This window comes from Anabrus simplex, chromosome 8 (genome assembly GCF_040414725.1).
Source record: "Anabrus simplex isolate iqAnaSimp1 chromosome 8, ASM4041472v1, whole genome shotgun sequence".
In the NCBI taxonomy this organism is placed as follows: Eukaryota; Metazoa; Arthropoda; class Insecta; order Orthoptera; family Tettigoniidae; genus Anabrus; species Anabrus simplex.
The window spans coordinates 210580280-210601817 of NC_090272.1; the positions used below are offsets into that span (position 1 = coordinate 210580280).

At 42.8% G+C, this 21538-nt stretch overlaps 1 protein-coding gene across 3 annotated transcripts in view; it reads left to right on the plus strand.

Annotated features, from left to right (window-relative positions):
• Positions 1-21538, plus strand: part of LOC136878704 (cyclic GMP-AMP synthase-like receptor) — a 134392-nt gene that overhangs the window by 12354 nt on the left and 100500 nt on the right. Inside the window, exon 1 of one of the 3 annotated variants that reach the window (XM_067152133.2) lies at positions 2765-2808. The exons of the other annotated variants lie outside the window; for them this stretch is intronic. The gene's annotated coding sequence lies outside the window, so the exon portion shown is untranslated. Of the gene's footprint in view, positions 1-2764; positions 2809-21538 lie in introns of those variants that run through there. 3 annotated transcript variants of the gene reach the window in all.

The window sequence follows — 21538 nt, forward strand, 5'->3', positions numbered from 1 at the left end:
AAATTTTCGAAGGGATTGGGGATTAGGGAAACCTTGTCATCGATGGTCCTACAGAACATAAATGAGAATAATAGACATTTGGGTTAATGTACCTTCACAAATGATTTCTAATTCCTTTGCTGCCAACATCTTCAAAATGAACATATTTCCTGAAAATAAATTTTAACAAAAATGCTGGTTTTCGTTTTTATGGTAAAAATGAACGTTTCCGCAGAAACGATCAATTTTCGCGAGATTTCGCGATAAAATTAGAGCCATGAATTAAGTCACATTTGTGATGAATCGTGCAGATACGTGTTGTTGCATATCTCCGTTACATTTAGTAAGTCTGGCCCTGATAATTAGTAGAACATCAATAAATTAAATTTGTCTTTTTGATAAGATGAGTTTAGGACCATCCAGTGAGAAAATCAAATATTTTATCTTGCACAACTCAAGTTATTTAAAAAGGAAGAAAAGATAAACAATTGTGAATATAATATTTACACTAGTACAATAATACACTTTTCTCCTATCAGTATAATGATATTCACTAACAAATTTAATACTACATTGGATTTATCACATGTACATTCTATCGATCGACTCTCAGTATTTGGAGAAAACACTTTCTTTCCTTTTTTCTTTTGTTTATTTGTCAAGGCACTTGAGCTAAAGCTCACTGTGGTGCAGTATATTCTTCCCGCATGTTTGTATCAGCAATCATTCTGTTATTTCCAACTTATGAAGAACGTATCCTTAGACCCACCCAGCTTTCACTCCCATACAGAAAAGTTAATCGGAAAACAAGCCAATTTGGAGATAGCTCCGTCCGGCAGTATATTTTATCCATTTCTTCTCAGCCCGTGACAAGCTCTCTTATGCTCCCCAGGTATATCAGGAGGTAGTAATGGCAGGGTTGTCAGATTTCAAGATGGCAAGTAAGGAACACTTTGATTTCTTTACCTTATAGTGCGAAAACGAAACAGCGCAGAACATTATTAAATGAAAGAAGAAATCAAGGATATATCAGCTAATTAATTATAAAATACCAGTGCAAATATTTATTATAAACAAATTAGTATAAGCTTAAGATTTCTCAAGTACTTCTCATTTGAACATTTTAACAATTTCTTGTTCAATAAAACTCTTTTTTGTGATAGGAGTATTCTCGTCGTAGTGAAGTACACAAACAATACATTGTTTATTAATTCCAGATGGTGGCGGTGATTATTGTTTTAAGAGGAAGTACAGTTGTGCAACCACCCTCTATTAATACTAATGAGACGAAAAAAGGAAGAGTTCTGATCCTTCAAATAATGAAGGTATGGCCATTCAGAGCGTAAAACTAAAAGACACCCTACACCTCACAAATCTAGCACGGTCGAGGTCGGGAGAAAACAAGACGACCAAGAAAGTGGTGGTGATTATTGTATTAAGAGGAAGTTCAATTAGGCGAGTCCATCTCTGCGGTGTAGTGGTTAGTGTGATTAGCTGCCACCCCTGGAGGCCCGGGTTCGATTCCCGGCGCTGCCACGAAATTTTAAAAGTGGTACTGGAACGTAGCCCACTCTGCCTCCGGAGGTCAACTGAGTAGACGTGGGTTCAATTCCCACTTCAGCCATCCTGGAAGTGGTTTTCCGTGGTTTCCCACTTCTCCTTCAGGCAAATGCCGGGAAGGTACTTAACTTATGGCCACGGCCGCTTCCTTCCCTCTGCCTTCCAATCTCCCCCCCCCCCCCACAAGGTCCCTGTTCAGCATAGCAGATGAGGCCACCTGGGCGAGGTACTGGTCATCCTCCCCGGTTGTATCCTCCGACCCTGAGTCTGAAGCTCCAGGACACTGCCCTTGAGGCGGTATAGGTGGGATCCCTCGCTGAGTCCGAGGGAAAAACCAACCCTAGAGGGTAAACAGATAAATAATAAGAAGAAGAAGCAATTAGGCAATCATCTTCTATTAACACTAATCAGAACGAAAAAATGGAAAGGGACCGACATTTCAAAAAATGAAGGTATCGGATAAAGAAAGACAAGTGGCACGAAAAGCGTGAAAATGAAAGAATCCCTAGGCCTCGCAACCTAATACCATCGGTGTCGGAAAAGAACCAGAATTGGCCAAGGGAGGTCGGATAGGATAGTAGGAAGTGAGGAACCTGGCACAAATAAGTGGGAGCGATACCAGGACTCAGTTAAGGGCCCCATGGTCCTCAGACCCACGCTCCCAAGTTAAGAGCCCATGGGGCTCTTCTGACGGCAGGCAGGGAGTTCCGTGAGTGACCTCTTCTACCCACAGAGGAATGCCTTATCAGGTGGGCGGACATCAGCACTCATCTTAAGTGTTGATGTGGAAAGTGTCCGATGAAAAGAAAACCAGATAAACACTGGAAGAGGAAGAGACAATACAAGTGTTAGGAACAAAGGGCGAACACAGACAAGTCAATATAAGTAATGGAAAGGAGAAAAGAAGTGACAAGTGAAGTAACATCGAGAGAGAAAGAAACATAGTCTGGATACCTCCACATTTTCAAATAGATAAGTCCTCTCCGCAGTTCCTCTGCAATGTCATTGTGATTATCGTATGACGTGTTCATATTTCTATCTTGATATTTGTCGCTCTGTTAAGTGAGACATTGTCAATATCTAGAGCATCTAATCCGCAAAGGAACTATCACAGTGTTATCACAGCATTTCAACCCTTGTGCTTTCCTCATCTTGTAACTTTGTTATCTTTTAGAGATTGCTGTTATCTTCTACTTATACGCTGTGGATCAGGAACAATGTCTCAGTTTAGATTACGATTCAGTTGCAATTCATCTGGAAATTTCAAAGGTTTGACTATTTTTCTTATTCATTGTTTCTGAGCAAGCTTTCTAGTTCAGTCTAATAGATATTATTCTTTTACTATTTGCAAATAAGCCTATTTACGACCACATAAAGTACTTAAGAGGGGTTATTTTGTGCCCATATTTCTTTCGTTATTTTCATGTGGCGTTCATTTCTCTCTTTGCACCAAGTTGTAGTCGTTTTCTTCTGTTTGTGATTTACATCAACGTGCCATTCTTAATTTCGGATCTAAAGATCTCGCTGGTATGGACGCCCCCTTGTGTGATTTCAGCTAAATGAATTTCGCCGATCGATTTCATGGTGTCTGAATATTTTGCTTTATTCCTGTTGTCATAGAATTCGCCGGAAGTAAATCTCTCTACGGACTCAAATATTTCGATTACGATAGCCGAAGTTCACCAGAACAGAGTCCGGCTCCATGGCTAAATGGTTAGCATGCTGGCCTTTGGTCATAGGGGTCGCGGGTTCGATTATCGGCAGGTTCGGGATTTTTAACCATAATTGGTTAATTTCGCTGGCACAGGGGCTGGGTGTATGTGTCGTCTTCATCATCATTTCATCCTCATCACGTCGCGCAGGTCCCCTAAGGGCGTCAAATCAAAAGACCTGCACCTGGCGAACCGAACATGCCCTCGGACACTCCCGGCACTGAAAGCCATACGCCATTCCATTACCATAACAGAAAATCTTCCTCCAGGCTGAATTAAATAAACAAGTGACACAAATGTTTATTGTCTTAAAAATACCGTGGAAAACAAGAAGTATATTATTATAAACACTGTTCTAGTAATAATATGCTGTAATTTGTTCAGTAAGAAAAAAATCATTGTCATTCACTGTACTTACGGTTATTGAGCCTCGAAGAAGTTTGTTCAAATTTTGCAGCTGCCTTACTGTTTTAATTATAATCTACTTAGAAGACAATGAAGGAGGACACAGGCAGAAGCGTTCATTGAACGGCTCTTGTTCTTCCTCACCCGGTGACCCAGATGTGTCCGGTATGGTGAATACACTGACAAGAACAGAATTTTTTATGTTGGTGGTGTTAATGAAATGAAATGAAATGGCGTATGGCTTTCAGTGCCGTGAGTGTCCAAAGACAAGTTCGACTCGCTAAATGCAAGTCTTTTGATCTGACTCCCGTAGGCAACCTGCGCGTCGTGATGAGGATGAAATGATGATGAAGACGACACATACACCCAGCTCCCGTGCCAATCAAATTAACCAATTATGGTTAAAATTCCCGATACTGCCGGGAATCGAACCCGCGACCCTTGTGACCAAAGGCCAGCACGCTAACCATTTAGCCATGGACCCGGACGTTGGTGGTGATAATTATTATTTTAAGAGAAGGTACAACTAGGCAACCATCCTCTTAACAGAATGTATGGCACGGAGGTCAGGGAATTTCAGCCTTTTCCCAACGAGAGGTTGTGTTTCGTCCGGAAATTAGTAGGATGGGTCTTTCGTCTCGCCTCCCGGAGCCCCACCTGTACGTAATTTTAGCAAAAGAAGGAAGAAGAGAACGTTTTCTTTCTGTAAACTAAGTGAGATTAAACAACATCCGGTATGCTGATGATACAATTGTATTTGCTAATACTATCCAAGTGCTACAATCACTAATGGATAGAATTGTAAGAGTCAGCAGCCAATACGGGCTTGAAATAAACACCGCAAAGACAAAACTCATGGTTATAAGTAAGGAAAATATTTCCGGAATAAACTTGGTTATAAATCAAAAGAGTATAGAAAGGGTAAAACAATATACATACCTTGGAACCACAATAAATGAAGACTGGGATTGCTCACAAGAAGTCAAGGTACGCATTGGAAAAGCAAGAAGTGTGTTCCAGAAAATGAGTAATGTGTTTAAAAGCCACAATCTAACTTTAGGGACTAAAATCAGACTTCTGCACTGTTATGTATTTTCTGTTCTTTTATATGGTGTAGAGACATGGACCTTAAATAAAAACACAGAGAAGAAGCTGGAGGCCTTTGAAACATGGCTTTATAGGCGAATCCTGAGAATATCTTGGACCCAGAGAATTACAAACGTGGAAGTAATGAGAAGGATGAACACAACACCTCAGTTGATCAAGAAAGCTGCAGTATCTGGGACATATAATGCGCAACACAGATAGATACAACCTACTCCAAAAAATACTCCAGGGGAAAATCAACAGCAAAAGAGGTCCTGGAAGAAGAAGAATATCTTGGCTTGACAATCTTAGAGGCTGGTGCAATATGTCATCAGTTGAACTGTTCCGCGCTACCACAAACAAGACGAAAATAGCCATCATGATCGCCAACATCCGAAACGGATAGGCACCGAAAGAAGAAGAAACTAAGTTTAAGCAGAAAAATACATTATTTTAGACTGCAGTGTACTTTATAAAATAGTATTCTTTGAATTTGTAATTTTCGTGTTCACTATAAATGAAGTGGCAGGTCACTATAAGCGAAATTTTGATTACATATTTATTGTATGCGAATCGGGACTGACGTCTATAGCCGAATGTTCATTTTAACTCTATATGTTTTGTAAGTCTATCTGTTGATGTGTCCCTCAAATCTCAATGTGCGTTATCCATTATCACTGCGAATGTCCGTGCATTGTTTGAGTTCTTGTCTGTTTCTCAGTCTGTATTGTTTGCCTGCGAGTTTAGAGCCTACCAGCTAATGTACCCGTGCTTCGCTGCGGGATTCTCAGAAAGACTGACTTGGTGGTTTTCCTAACTGAATTCAACACAGGTCATTACAAAAACGTCAATAGGAATGTAGCGATTGAAAGCAATGTTATCATATAAAATACTCGATCAAATGAAAAACCGCACATTTTCTAACTTTCAACGAACAGTACTACGGTGCCGATTTAACAGTCCAAAGTTCCAGAGCTGGAACAACCAGGTCGCAGACTGCCATCAACACTCCTCTGTCATTATTCCATCAAATATGCACACTACTCATTCCAATCAGTGCCTCAGAGTAGGGATTGAATAGCACGAATGCTATGATGAACCAGTGTGTTACGTACCTGCAGTATCAGAAAATGTATGAACCAGAGGAGTGGCATGCTAAAGAAGAAAGTTTTCCAACTCCCTAGCTATTTCCCGCCAATGTTCGATCAGGCTGTTATAGTCGGTACGCACCAGTAATCCCATCTATCGGAGTTGAGCGGTACGAAGAACATCACAACAAACAATGTAAAGTTATTGTTGATCAGTGTTATGCGCTTTGGATATTGTAAGCCTTTTGAAATACCACTCTTATCATAGTTGGTACATTAAAACTGAATGAAACATAAATGATCGGAAATTGTATTGTCTATAACTTTTGCTATGTAGTACCGTACTTTTCGATAGCACCAATAACATAGGTACCGGTATTTAAAAATTAAATTTCAGGCGCCTTCCCCTAAACTACCATTTCATCTCGGGAAAATAAAATTATTTACAGCTTATACTGTAGTTTCTTTATTCCCCGACTCTATATAGCGGTTTTCATTAAATTCTGTTAACCCATTTTATCGTGGCTCGGCGTTGATATGGACTTAGCAACAAAAATACAAATTCATTAATATCTGTGTTATCAGAGCTGGTACGGTAAAAATGTATAAGACATAAATGATTGGAAACTGAATTCTATATAACTTTAGTTATATATTATTTATCGATAGGACTGCTAATAATATAAATATTCGATAATTAAATTTAAGGCCTTCCCCTAAACTACCATTTCACTCAGCGTGAATAAAATGATTTATAGCCTAAATTGTAGGGCTTTACATACCGATTTTCATTAAATTCTCTTCAGCCGTTTTCTCGTGATGCGTGTACATACATACATACATACATACATACATACATACATACATACATACAGACAGACAGACAGAAATTACGGAAAAGTAAAAAGTACATTTTCTTGTTACTATGCACATGACCGATACAGAAATACCATTCTTTTCAAATTCTGAGCAATGTACAGACAAAACTCTTATTTTATATATATAGGCAATACTCCTCATGATTTTACGTTCTATTTTCTCAGTGTTAAAAATAAGTTTTTAAAATTTATTTATTTATTTATTTATAGATCTATGCCTACATAGAACAACAACATGTGTGCATGAGTTATGGATATATACTATACGCCACATAAAGAGTGCCAATAAAAACGTCCACCTCAAGTAACTCTAAAACTAACTGAACAAACCCTAGGTTTCTGGTCAAAATTCACCAAATCGTCCTCCTCTCTTCATTTGTGATTCAATCAACCTATCTCACATTCTTCAATATTCTTCTGTTTCAAAAACTTCTGTTCTTTCTGAGCTAGTTATTGACCATATTTCACTTTCATACAATGTCATGCCCCAGACGAACCCAGTATTTAAGATTAGTTTAGTTCCACTTAAGAAGAAAACTTGGTATCGATATGTCAGTTATGGAAGAGGGGAGCATTTTTATTACGAATCTCTTAATGCCACTTAAGAATACATTAGAGATAAAAGAAGAAAGTGGGAGGACATTACAAAAATTAATGAAGGGGAAAAGCTAAATTATGTAAGTAATTACATAGCAAAACGCACAGATAAAACAAATCAGGTGTGTGCAAGTACTTTCGGAGTGGAATATACTTTTAATTCCCACCACCTCATCTCAATTTTAGCGAGGTAAGAAAAGTTAAGAAGGATAACGATAATAAATCCTCCAACCGAGGATACTCACAACAAAGAAAACTTCCAGAAATGAAAGAAGTAATAAAAATGTTACATCATGATAATCGAGATAACTGAAATTGAATAGTATAACAACCAGGTTACGTAAATTGCACGCCATACGTAAGGAGAATGTCATGAAGCGGCCCTGAAGCTGGAATGGAGGATTCTGAAATTGTGCATCCATGACCCGTACTACAATGAAGTTCGAGCCCCACTGTCGGCAGCCCTGAAGATAGTTTTCCGTTGTTTCCCATTTTCACACCAGGAAAATGCTGGGACTGTACCTTAGTTAAGGCCACGGACGCTTCCTTCCCACTCCTAGCCCTTTCCTATCCCAATGTCGCTGTAAGACCTTTCTGTGTCGGTGCGACGTAAAGCCAATTATTTTTTTTACACTACAAAGAACAAGTAGGAAAAGGAACATTATAAAATTACATAAGAGAATGGCATGGCGTGGGAAATTCCTGGGTTTTGCCTGTTCGGAACTGGTACAGTCGAGGAGAGGATGAAGTTCTTTCGAGCGTTCTACTAACGTTTCACGGGGTTTCTTTTACCAAATACAATGCCTAATATATAAAATTATACGAAGAATAATATAATTGTAAGAACAGTAGCAATAAATGTGCGTATTAGTCCTTTTGGAAGATGTAACCACAGTATATCATGATACTCTTACGAATAAAACACGTTTGTTTAATTACTCTGTTTTATTTCAGGATGACCCATTAAATGCTCTCTCACACACACACACATAGAATTATATTCATCCATGACTGACCACACTCACTAATTTCAGGTTATTTACAAGTCTCTCTTCTTTTCACACAGCAGGCGGCCCGGTCCGTTGGTATTACCTAAGAGTGCTATAATCCTATTGACACGCTTGCCTTACTTTCACTTCTCCGTGTTAAGTCACCCCACACCGCAAGTGCGTACAGACAGCTAGGTTTGAACATAGTACTACTGGCCAAACAACACACGATGACTGTTCCTTGGTTTAACTCAAGTAATTCACAAAGCCAAACACGACGCACAACTAAACAGCAACAGTTCAAAAGTGTTAAACAGCAGAATAATACTCCTCAAAACAAGGACCATTAACACTGTTCCAATTATACTCACGATAGCTGCTCCAATGGCTCACTCTACCACGGTCCTCAGTCCACAGAAGTACACAGACAGATGGTATTAGTGATCACGAAGCTGTTTTTGTGGTAGTTAAAAATAAATGTGAAAGAAAGGAAGATATTAAAATTAGAACTATTAGACAGTACCATACAGCTGATAAAACAGGCATGAGGGAGTTAAAAAAACTATGATCGGTGGCTTAAATAAAAACATAAACAGTCTCTGGGATGGGTTTAGAGCAATATTGTTGAGGATTGTGAAAATAGGCTTGTACCTTTAAAGGTCGTAAGGAATTGTAAAGATCAACTATATTATAACAGAGAAGTAAAAAAGAGACTAAGAAGGAGGTGCAGGTTAGAAAGAAATAGAGTTAGAAATGGCTGTGGAAGTAAGGAGAAATTGAAGGAACTTACCAGGAAATTGAATTTAGCAAAGAAGGCAGCTAAGGATAACATGATGGCAGCATAATTGGCGGCCATACAAAATTTAGTGAAAAATTGAAGAGTAATTATAGGTACTTTAAGGCAGAAACGGGTTCCAAGAAGGATAATCTAGGAATCATTAATGAACAAGGGGATTGTGTACGCGAGGATCTTCAAAAGGCACAAGTATTAAGTCAGCAGTATGTAAAGATTGTTGGTTACAAGGATAATGTCCAGACAGAGGAGTGACTAATAATAAAGAAGTATTAAAATGTACCTATGAGAACAATGACATTTACAGTAAGATATAAAAGTTGAAAACTAGAAAAGCAGCTGGAATTAATAAGATCTCTGGGGATATACTAAAGACAATGGGTTGGGATATAGCACCATATCTGAAGTACTTATTTGATTATTGTTTGCATGAAGGAGCTATACCAAATGAATGCAGAGTTGCTATAGTATCTCTTGTGTATAAAGGAAAGGGTGATAGATATAAAGCTGAAAAATACAGACCAGTCAGTTCGACATGCATTGCAAGTAAGCTTTGGGAAAGCATTCTTTCTGTGTATATAAGACATGTTTGCGAAATTAATAACTGGTTTGATAGAAAGCAGTTTGAGTTTAGGAAAGGTTATTCCACTGACGCTCAACTTGTAGGATTCCAGCAGGATGTAGCAGATATCCTGGACTCAGGAGGTCAATTGAACTGTATCGCGATTGACCTATCTAAGGCATTTGATAGGGTAGACCAAGGGAGACTGCTGGCAAAAGTGAGTGCAATTGGACTTGACAAAAGACTGAATGGGTTGCTATGTTTCTAGAAAATAGAACTCAGAGAATTAGAGTAGGCGAAGCTTCATCTCATGATTATGAGGGTGTTTAGGGGTTGTATTAAGCATGTAGAGGAGAGGGCATATAAGTCTCTGGTAAGACCCCAACTACAGTACGGTTCCAGTGTATGGGACCCTCACCAGGATTACCTGATTCAAGAACTGGAAAATTCCAAAGAAAAGCAGCCCGATTTGTTCTGGGTGATTTCCGACAAAAGAGTAGCGTTACAAAAATGTTGCGAAGTTTGGGCTGGGGATAATTGGCAGAAAGTAGACGAACTGCTCGACTAAGTGGTATGTTCCGAGCTGTCAGCGGAGAGATGGCGTGGAATGATATTAGTAGACGAATAAGTTTGAGTGGCGTTTATAAAAGTAGGAAAGATCACAATATGAAGATAAAGTTGGAATTCAAGAGGACAAACTGGGGCAAATATTCATTTATAGAAAGGGGAGTTAGGGATTGGAATAACTTACCAAGGGAGGTGTTCAATAAATTTCCAATTTCTTTGAAATCATTTAGGAAAAGGCTAGGAAAACAACAGATAGGGAATCTGCCACCTGGGCGACTACCCTAAATGCAGATCAGTAGTGATTGATTGACAGTACTCTACGGCACTACACACAGTCTTCCGTTCCGTACGCTACTACACTCTGACTCCGGTGGACAATGACAGCTGCCAACAGCTATCTTCAGTTTAGCTACGCACTCGACACTCCGACGCAACAACAACAACTCATCGATAAGACTTCGGTTGCCCTCAGCGCAGCTACCAAACCACAACACAACGAGTCCAACTCCGGCTCCAACACTGAGTCCCACACTGGCAATGTTCGATTAGCAGGGAGGAGTGGGAGTGTGATACTACAGGAGTATCTGCCTGTCCCCATGCTCAGCATGTTACCAGGCCAGATGTGGTGGTGGGTATCAATAGTGGTGTAATTGGGTAATAAGGGTCAGGACAAAACCACATAGGCAGAAATAGAAAGATGCCTACATGTAGAACCTGACAGTTTGTAGATAGCACATACAAGGATGTGGTTCTGGAGAGGTCCAGGTAATTGCGTTAGTTGGGAACAGGAATCATGCACAAGTCATAAGCCTATTCCTCGCCAGTCCAGTTATTCAAGAGATCAGTCCTTGTGAGCACTGCTGTGGCTAGTGGGGGCCTTGCCGGTTGCCGAGCCATGCGGCAATAGCCACTAGGGCCTGTCGCACCGCCCGACTCCCTTGGGGTCCCTGGTACCTAGTCTCTGATCACGGAGAATGAGGCCAAGCCCGCCGAGGCGGAGACCTGCTGGATGGGTGCGGAACATGGCGCCGGGCCTCCTTCCTCTCTACCTGCGCCATGGCCCGATATACTGGGCAACTGCAATGGGAGGCCGGGTGGCCCCCCGCGCAGTTGACGCACACTGGCGCCTTCCTAAGTGTAGCGCAGGCCATGTAATGTTGATCGCCACCACAGCGGTTGAACCTCACTTGGAGCCCACAGCTAACCTGGCGGTGGCCCCACCGCAAACAGCGGGAACACTGCAAGAGCTGATGAGGAGGACGTTCTGTTCTCACCTGTCTGCCGCTACACGTCGAGGTCCTCTCCTGATTGGCTCCTCGTTCGGGTGCCTTCCCTTTAGCAGTCCTGGGTTGCGGTCGGTTGTCCCTCTCCTGGTGGACCGATGTCGTTGTCGTCTTCTTTTTCTCCCTCCTGGTCCTGGGACGGCGTCTGCTTCCTGGCGGTGGTGGTCTCTTCTCGGCGGGGAAAGAGGCCGCGTCCTGGGAGCGTTCCTCCTCATGGCCTGGTGACCGTGGTGTGGCGGGTGGCCCCGCTGCATGGCCGTCTTCTCCCTCCTGGCTGGCGGCGGCGTCGCTCGTTGCCGGCATCTCTGTGCGTTCCCTGTCCCGTAGGGCGCATATGGATGTCTGCATCGTGAACGAGGTGCTAGCAGGCCGGGCCTGGGTAGCAGCCTCTGAACGCCCGAGGGCGTCCGTGTCCGTGCCGCATTCCGCCGTCCGGGTCGCCTTCCTGGTCTGCGCCCGGGTGGTCCCTGGGTGGCCCGGGCAGATGATGGACGTTCCTGGTCAGCGGCCTTGTTGGTCTGCGTGTACTTCGTGAAGTACAGCAAATCAACCTGGGTCGCACCATCGCAGCGCTCGGGAGCGCCGCCGTCGTCCTCAGTCCTCGGCTCCAGAGGGGCCAAGAAGCGTGGGTCCGTTCCCACCTGCTTGTGCCTCTGCCTCCCGGCTATCTGCGTCCCGACTGTAGACGTCCCCTGTGACGTCTGGGTGGCTGTCTCCTGGCTGCCGATGCCGGTAGGGCAGCTTCTCAATCCTGGTAGTCGGGTGACCTGAAAGTAAACAGAAAACAGAAAAGCTCCTCTCGTAGCGGCTGATCTGGCCTGGGCCCATGGGGCGAATGATTATCGCCCAGTCGCTAAATGTACATGATCTTAAGACACGGTTTAAAAGGCTCTCCATAACACACTTACAATCATAGGTCCATGATGTCGTTGGTAGAGAGGTCCTTCCCTGCAGCCCCCTCCAGCCTAGTGAGGAGGTCGATGATGAGGTATGCGTCCCTGTAGGGGTCGCTTCCCTGTCGGTACTGCACCAATAGAACAGGGAGGGCCATGTTCAGTGGGACGGACCTGTGGTCGACCCAGTGAATAATCTCTCCCACTGCCTTCTTGAAGTTCTCTGGTAGGTCGTCTCGCAGTTCCATCATTCCTGTTGCTTCCTGAAAGAAAATCCTGAAAGAGAAATAGCACTAAGAAGTGCTTCCTGACAAGCTCCTACTGCGTACTTAAAAGTACACAGTAGACAATGCTCTTTCGGAAATGTACTAACAAGTACAGCTGCCTGACTAGTACTGCGAAAATACAGATCGCCTGGCGAGGAGAGAGAGAGCGAGTGAGAGGAACACGTTCTTCCACTATGGCAGTCGAGCTCGCCCTCATTGGCAATGTTCGCGACTAGCCTCCTTTTTATGCCTCAGGCGATATGTACCGGAATATTCGCGATGTGGCTAGAGACAGAAAGTTCTCACTGCACCTCGCAGAAACTCACGGGGAAACCAGACGAAGAGAACAATACAGGGAAAGGCCGTCAATGTCCTCCAGATCGGCTGGGAGCTCCCCGGTCGTATGACTCACTAGTCCCTTGCAGGAAGTACTGAAAGAGGTTATCACAGGGTTATCACGTAGCAATACAGTAAATGTTTTTCGAAACAGGAGTTGGTCTGCCATTCAAAACAGTACCATTGTCGCTAAATGTACATGATCTTAAGACACGGTTTAAAAGGCTCTCCATAACACAGTTACAATCATAGGAGAATACATCACCAGTCAATTTAGGAGCCAAGCTTGGAGAATATAGGGGAAGGAAGAAAAACACAGTCTGCGTTTAAGCGGCAAATAACGCACAAAACCAAAGGCGGCGAACTCTCACCATGGCACTGCTTTCGTCACTGACACCTGACCTGGGCGAGTTTTCCACTGAAGCGCTGCAGGCAACATGTGGCGTAAATCGGAAACATTGAAGAAGTTTTGTCAGGGGCGTATTCTCCTTGAATGCAAGGCATTCATTGCATGCGTTACGATAACGCAAAGAACTGTCTGAAGTATGATTTTAGGTTGTTTCAAGTCAAATATTAACGATTTCATCTCTCAGAAGTTCAAAAGTTCCGCGCAACTGTACTAGTTCCGTTGCTTGACTACGTGCGGTGCTGGTGTAGTCTCGCCATCTATTCCACTCTTGAAAGAAAGAGACAGCAAACGGAGGAGTTAAGGATGTAAGGCATTCAATCTTAAAATTGCATTCGGTGGCAGACATAGTTCTGAAATCTTCCGAATGATGTCGCTGCAATTGAAACTTGGTCAGACTTTGTCAACCCATACACGTGCTACCTTCTGCCATCTGTTAGCAATTTGTAGAAAGTCGGCATGTCCAAGTTTACTGCGAACAGGACCCACGGATTACCCCCCTAGCGAGAACAAAACCTGACGAAACTGACAAATGCCACTGGGGTGACTTACCTCTAGTGCTTGAGTTGTGGCTGACTAGTGAGTTCATTCATTGTGTGTTTTGCTGATTAGTGAGTTCATTCGATGTGCGCTGTCCCTGTGCTATTCGTCGTTTTTGGTGCTTTTGTATATTCTCTGCATTAACGATGGATGAGTCTAAAACGGATATAATTGTAAATCTGTTTGAAAAGCCATTTACTGGCCGTTCGTTTGATGAAAAGAAACAAATACTTAAAGCCGGGAGACCTCTCTCTTCCCTCGCAAATTTGAATCAATTTAAATAAAAAATTTAAAAACAGAAGACAAGAATTGTGTTCGCACGTTCAATCCAGAAACTTAAAGTAAAACTGTTTGGCTCTCTCTGGCTCTGAGTCACTAAACAAATTATTCTGTTGGCCTTGCTTATTATTTGTTACTGAAAATTCCCCTTGGAACAGCAAGAAACTATTGTCTTATCCACGCATGGATATCCTTAGGTACCTTTGGTAAAACTAGGATAGATTTGCAGTTGGATAAGCAGACGCAGGAAAATGTTCTTAGGCACAACGAAGCCGTTAAGAAAAACAGGAAAATTCTGAAACGGCTGATTGCGGTGACATGTTTTTTTGGGGAAGCAACAGTTACCATTCCGTGGGCACAATGAGGCTAGTGAATCCAACAACAGAGGGAATTACACAGAACTAATTAAATTGTTAGCCGAGTTTGATGAAAAATTAGAGTCACTTCACAAAAGCGAGTGCATTTACAGGACTGCTTCCACTCATTCAGAACGATTTGTCCGGCTAAATGGTTAGCGTGCTGGCCTTTAGCCACAGGGGTCCCGGGTTCGATTCCCGGTAGGGTCGGGGAATTTTAAACATAATTGGTTAATTTCGCTGGCACGAGGGCTGGGTGTATTTCATTCTCATCACGATGCGCAGGTCGTCTACGAGTGCCAATTCAAAAGACCTGCACCTGGCGAGCCGAACTTGTCCTCGGACACTCCCGGCACTAAAAGCCATTCGCCATTTCATTTCAGAACGATTTAATCAAAGCATCTGCATCGTAACGACCGCTGAAATAAAGATTCAGGTTGGGGAAGCTAAATTGTTTGCAGGTCAGGTGAATGGTATGCAAGCTAAATTAAAAGTAGTTCCTGAGGCTGTATTCAACCACTGCTACGCTCACAAGTTTAATTCAGTCGTCTCTCAAGCCGTTTCATGACAAAAGAATGTCGTATATTCTTCGCAACGATGAAAGGCTTTGCGACATTTTTGAGCAATTCTTATAAGAGAACTAACCTGCTGGACAGTATCCTCAAGAAAAGGTTTCCTAAACTTGCTCCAACAAGGTGGAACTATTCCAGCCGTTTAGTACAGACCATCGCAGAATATTGTGCTCCTCTCCAAGAGCTTTTCGAAAGTATTTTGGAGGAACCTGCGAACTGGGATAACAATACAATTAATGAGGCAAGCGGGTTTCTTGCGAAGTTAATAGAATTTCAGTTCAATTTTCTTCTGAACGTTTTTAATGAAATATTTTAATTAATTTGATGTTACATATATCATCCTTCAATCTAAGACACTAGACATTGCATATTGCATCAGAGAAGTGAATTCTTTAGAAACTAAAGTATGTATAATGCGAAATAGTGGATTTGATAACATGTGGGATAGAACAGAAGTGATATTTGATCCACTAAGAAAGAGAATAAAGGATGAAACTTCATTTTCGGTTAAAGATGAGTATATGAGGGTTTACCTGGAAATACATGATATTATTCTAACACAGTTAACATATCGCTTCTGTTCATTAGGAGATCTGTCCTTCCCTGAAATGCTTGATTGTAAGAAATTTTCTTTTTTTCGGGCGATTTTCCTGAAGAGCAATTCAGTAAATTGATTGAAGTTTATGGAAAATATTTTGATATAGTACGACTTAATCCGAATTGAGGGCAATGCTCGCTTCTGAACACTTCAAAGATGAGACTGTGGCTCAAATCCAGAAATTCCTATTGACCAGTGGTCCCCTCAGCGGTCTTCCCGAGCTTTATAAGTTGTGCACATTGATTACTACTATTCCCGCTACATTATCATCTGTAGAACGCTCTTTCTCGGCCCTAAAGCGAATAAAATCTTTCGTCCGCAATTCTCTAAGTCAAAGTCGTCTCTCTGCATTAGGAATGATGTCTATAGAGAAAATTCTTCTTGTTAAGACGAAAACACGCGAGGACTTATACAGTGACGTCACCGAGGAATTTCACAAAAAGAATCGCAGGGTCGAGTTCACCTACATGTAATCAGGGTGAGTAGAATTGAAATTTACTTAATACATTGTGTTAGTAGTTGCATGCCTCAGTGGAGATTCCAGGATACACCACTGAGTTTTGTGTATGTAAGTTCACTATATATCAGTTCAATTCTTCAGCACTAGATGGTAATCATATCTTTTCAGACATGTGTTATGGGAATCTGGTGGATTTCGGTTGTTAACTGAAAATACACATTGTAATAAGGAACATAAAGCCCCCGTGACTCAGACGGCACCGCGCCGGTCTCTCACCGCTGGGTTCCGTGGTTCAAATCCCGGTCACTCCATGTGAGATTTGTGCTGGGCAAAGCGGTGGCGGGACAGGTTTTTCTCCGGGTACTCCCGTTTTCTCTGGCACTTTCATTCCAGCAATATTCTCCAATATCATTTCATTTCATATGTCCGTCATTAATCTTTGCCCCAGAGGAGTGCGACAGGCTTATGCAGCCGGCACAATTCCTATCCTCGCTGCTAGATGGGGCTTCATCCATTCCATTCCTGACCAGTTCTTTTTCTTTTTTTTTTTTTTTTACAAGTTGCTTTACGTCGCACCGACACAGAAATGTCTTATGGCAACGATAGGACAGGAAAGGACTAAGAGTGCGAAGGAAGCGGCCGTGGCCTTAATTAAGGTACAGCCCCAGCATTTGCCTGGTGTGAAAATGGGAAACCACGGAAAACCATCCAGAGGGGTGCCGACAGTGGGGTTCGAATCCACTATCTCCCGAATGCAAGCTCACAGCTGCGCGATCCTAACCGCACGGCTAACTAACTCGGTAAAAGCCAGAACAAAATGAAGGTAGACCTACTAACAGGGGTCTATACCACACATGGAGGATGACATGTGAAGAAAAGGAGGTCTATACGAGGTATGGAGGGCGGTGTCAAGGGGTTAAAAAGTTATTTAATTAAAGTATGAAGGCTTTCACGGCCGGTGTCAATATAATAAAAATATTCCGGGCTATTATGCCGTGGTCCACTCCTCTCGCTTCTCCCAGACGTTTCGACTACTGCTGCAGTCGCCAGCGGGATACAGGAGAGCGAATCTACACGACGCCACAGAAAAAGATTACCGAAGCAGTAGTCGAAACGTCTGGGAGAAGCGAGAGGAGTGGACCACGGCATAATAGCCCGGAAGATTTTTATTATAAGTTATTTAATATTTATTTATGTTTCATAAACTGATGGTGATAGAAACTTGGTGTGTTGTATCATGTTGATACTGACATAACATGGTCAAAATCCCAAGTCGAAAGGATGGAAATTGTAGATTTTAGGATTCTGACAGATGCATTGCCTTAGTTTGATGGTGATGGTGGCAATTTCAGGTGGGCGTATATTGAGTTGAGTTGAGTTTTGTTTCCCTGCCACCCGGGTGTAATCTTGACTTTTTTCAGCCCTCTCATTACCCCTCGTCTACTCTTATTGTAGACTTGACTGTTGAATATATTATTCTTATCATTTACTTTGAAGCTGTTATCTGGCAGATCTTTACTTCATATAGTACTTAAAGACTTTTCTGTCTGCAGCGTTCTTAAGTCATATCAGACATGCTAATTACTTCTTTTTCAGTCTTTCTCAAGCCATTCTAGGAATTCGTCCTTGAACGATTCCAGTCCTACCATTGTTACCATGTGCTAGTAGTGTTACATGCTTGGCACGTTATGAGTGTTGCTGTGCAGGCAAAGGAGAGCTGCACATTTATTCTGTAGTTTGTAATAAATGTCTTAATGATAGACTGTGCTGAAAACTTGCTAACTAATATCTTGGAACCTGAAAGGGGGTGGAGCGAATGTGACATGAAAATTAGCATTTCAGAGATGGTACGAGGGCGAATCAAAAAGTAAGTTACACCTCCAAGTTATGGCCATTTATGAAACCACCTACACGTAGGCAACACGGCTCTGAAAACATACAATGTAAGTTCACTTTTCCACATCGTCCCCAAGAGACTGTAAACATTTCTCGGGTAATCGGGAGATCGTGGGTTCGAGTCCCACTGTCGGCAGCCCTGAAGATGGTTTTCCGTGGTTTCCCATTTTCACACCAGGCAAATGCCGGGGCTGTACCTTAATTAAGGCCACGGCCGCTTCCTTCCACTTCCTAGGCCTTTCCCATCCTATCGTCGCCATAAGACATATCTGTGTCGGTGCGACGCAAAAAAAAAAAAAAAAAAAAAAACATTTCTCGGAACCGTCAACCAACTTTCAGATCCCAAATGCTTAGAAATCATCTCCAGCGGAATCATCTGGAGACAGCTGCTTTCACCTCCTCATCGTTTCGGAATCGACGTCCACCGAGATCCTTTTCCAGCTCACCAAGCACATAATAATTGCATGGCGCTAAGTCTGGACTGAATGGAGGATGTTGCCATACCTCCCAGTTGAATCGCTGCAGCAGTTCGGACACTTGGTGGGCCGTGTGAGATGTTCCGTTATCATGCAACAAAATCACACCAGAGCTCAATTGTAAAAATATATCCATAGAATTAAGTGAGATATACACTGACTAAGCAAATGTCATAGGATAGTCACCTAATAACGTGTGGGGCTTCCTCTGGCCCTGTGAACTGCAGTGAGACGCCGTGGAAGTGAGTCGACAAGTCCCTGATAGTCCTCTGGACGCAGCTGACACCAAATCGTTTGCAAAGCGGCCGCAAATGCTGATCTGTTCGTGGGTGCAGGATCCATGGCACAGAGCCTGCGTTCCAGGACATCCCAGATATACTCGACAGGGTTCATATCGGGGCTCCTAGGTGGCCATGGCAGTCATTGGACCTCTGCTGCATGTTCCTGGAAGCATTCCCGGGCGACGTGGGAGCAATGTGGCAGTGTGTTATCATCTTGGAGCACTGCAAAACCGCCTGGGTGCTGGAAGGCCAAAAATGGGTGGAGATGGTCTCCGAGCAGCTCAACATACTGCGTACCATTCAAAGTCTCTTCCAGAACAACTAGGGGGCCCATTCCATACCAGGAAAATGCACCTCAGACCATAACAGAGACACCAGCGCCCTGGACCACACGTTCGAGGCAGGCGGGATCCATCGCTTCATATGGTCTGCGCCATACACGGTGCCTCCCATCGGCATGGTGCAGCTGAAATCGTGATTCGTCCGACCATATCACGTTACGCCATTGTTCCAGTGCCCATCTCTGGTGACTGATGCGCGTCGTTGTGCCCGATGACGTTGGGTTAACAGTGGCACCCGTGTGCGGCGCCGGCTCCCATACCCCATAGAACCCATGTTCCTATGGATTGTCCACTGGGAGACGTGTCTAGCACGGCCTTTGTTGAAATGAGCCATGATTTGTTGCACGGTTGCCCGTCTGTCACTATTGACAATCCGTCTCAGATGTCGCCGGTCACAGTCATCGAGGGTAGCTGGACGGCCGGTCGTTCATCTGTTGTGGATGGTGACACCCGCATTAAACCATTCACGATACACCCTGGACACGGCTGATCGTGTGAAACCGAATTCCCGCACCACTTCCGAAATCACACGTCCCATCCGTCGGGCACCGACCACCATACCCTGTTCGAACGGTGTCAGCTCACGACGACGTTCCATGTTACACCTGTCACATGCACAGCCACTGCTCACAAGGTCTCCTATACAACTGCTGCTGGCACAGGGGGCGTGTGGTGCGCAGGCAACACACCTGCGCATCAGTGCTCCGCTATCCCATGACATTTGCTCAGTCAGTGTACTTCTTTATTATGAACACGAACCCCTCCATTTATCGGAAGCTCTTCCTGTCCATTGTTGGCTGGTATCCAGATTCAGTAGTTGTTTACACGGATGGTTCGAGGGCAGATGCGAAAGTAGGCTGTGAGCTCATTGTTGGTAATAACAGGTTTCTTTTACCTCTACTGGAATCCTCCAGAACAGGGATGACGAACAAACCTATGACACATGTGACACTAGGTGACATGCAAACATGACTGCCGTGGCACGTCAGACAAAATATTGACATATTTTAATATTTTTATCATGTAATAAATTGGTCGGTCTTTTAACAACATAACATATTTGAGCATTATGCTGTAATAAAGCAAAAATTATATTATTCTTAAAATTTACCTGTTTTTAAAATGTAATTTTCAGTGAAGTTTGCAGAATAAAATAATTAAAGATTCAGTTGCATGGATTTATATGTAATGCAGTCTAATACCTAAATGAAGTAAATGAGGGGTTTTATGAAAATTTTAAAGGAAAATAGCTGGCGGCACACTAAACAGTAAAAGGTGATAAACAAGACCTTAATTGACACACTAGTCAGTAAAGATTTGCCATCCCTGCTCTGGAGTGTATAGAGTTGAGCTCTATGCTATCCTTGAAGCTCTGTTGTATGTGCTATACAGTGAACGCCAGCACTTTCTGCCGGGTACCGACTCCTTGAGCTCGTTAAAATCTACTGATGCATATTTCCTGTGACACCCTTTAGTGCAGCATATCCAGGACCTGCCGGTCAAGTATTGGAGTGCCAGCACCAGAATCACGTTCTTGTGGCTCCCAAACCAATGTGTGTAGCGGGAAATGAGTTTGCCTGTAAGGCTGCCAAGAAGGCGGTCACATTGCCCCCATTGCCTTACAAGGTTCCAGCTGGTGATATTCATTCTCAGCTGAGACATTTGGTTATGTCCTACTGGGAGATGGAGTGACAGGCCACCCCTCCTCCAAATAAGCTAAGAGCGTTAAAAGGAGCTATGAAGATATGGAAGACTTCCCTTCGGGCTCTTCAGGGGGAAGCAGTGGTAATATGTCATCTTCTAACTGGTCACGGTATAGCAACGCATTGATACTTACTGAAGGGAGAAACCTCCCTTGGTGTGTACTTGCAGCGGTCATCTTACAATGGTACATATCCTTACGGAGTGCATGGACCAGGCCGATCTGTGCCGTAGTCTAAAACTTCCGAGTACCATCTCCCTCATCTCACAAAATGAAGAGCAGTCAGCAAACCTTGTCATCTGTTTTGTGAGGAATAGTGGCCTGTTTTATTGTGTATAAAAGTGAGATTTTAATCTGCTTTTAATTTTATTTTATTGTTAACTACGTTTTATTTTGTTAATTTTGTTTTAGGTTGTTTTGTGTACTTTAATGTATTTTTAACTTGTTTTCTATATCAGTTTATAAGAAAATAAGACATTGTGAATTAGATCCACTGATTATTTTAAATTCATGATACTTTTACATCATAATTCCCTTCAAATTCTAGTCAGTGGATACATTTTAAAATGTTAATTATCATTCTCTTCGTTCTACCTCATACCATTAGGTGTGATGACCTGGATGTTAGGCCCCTTTA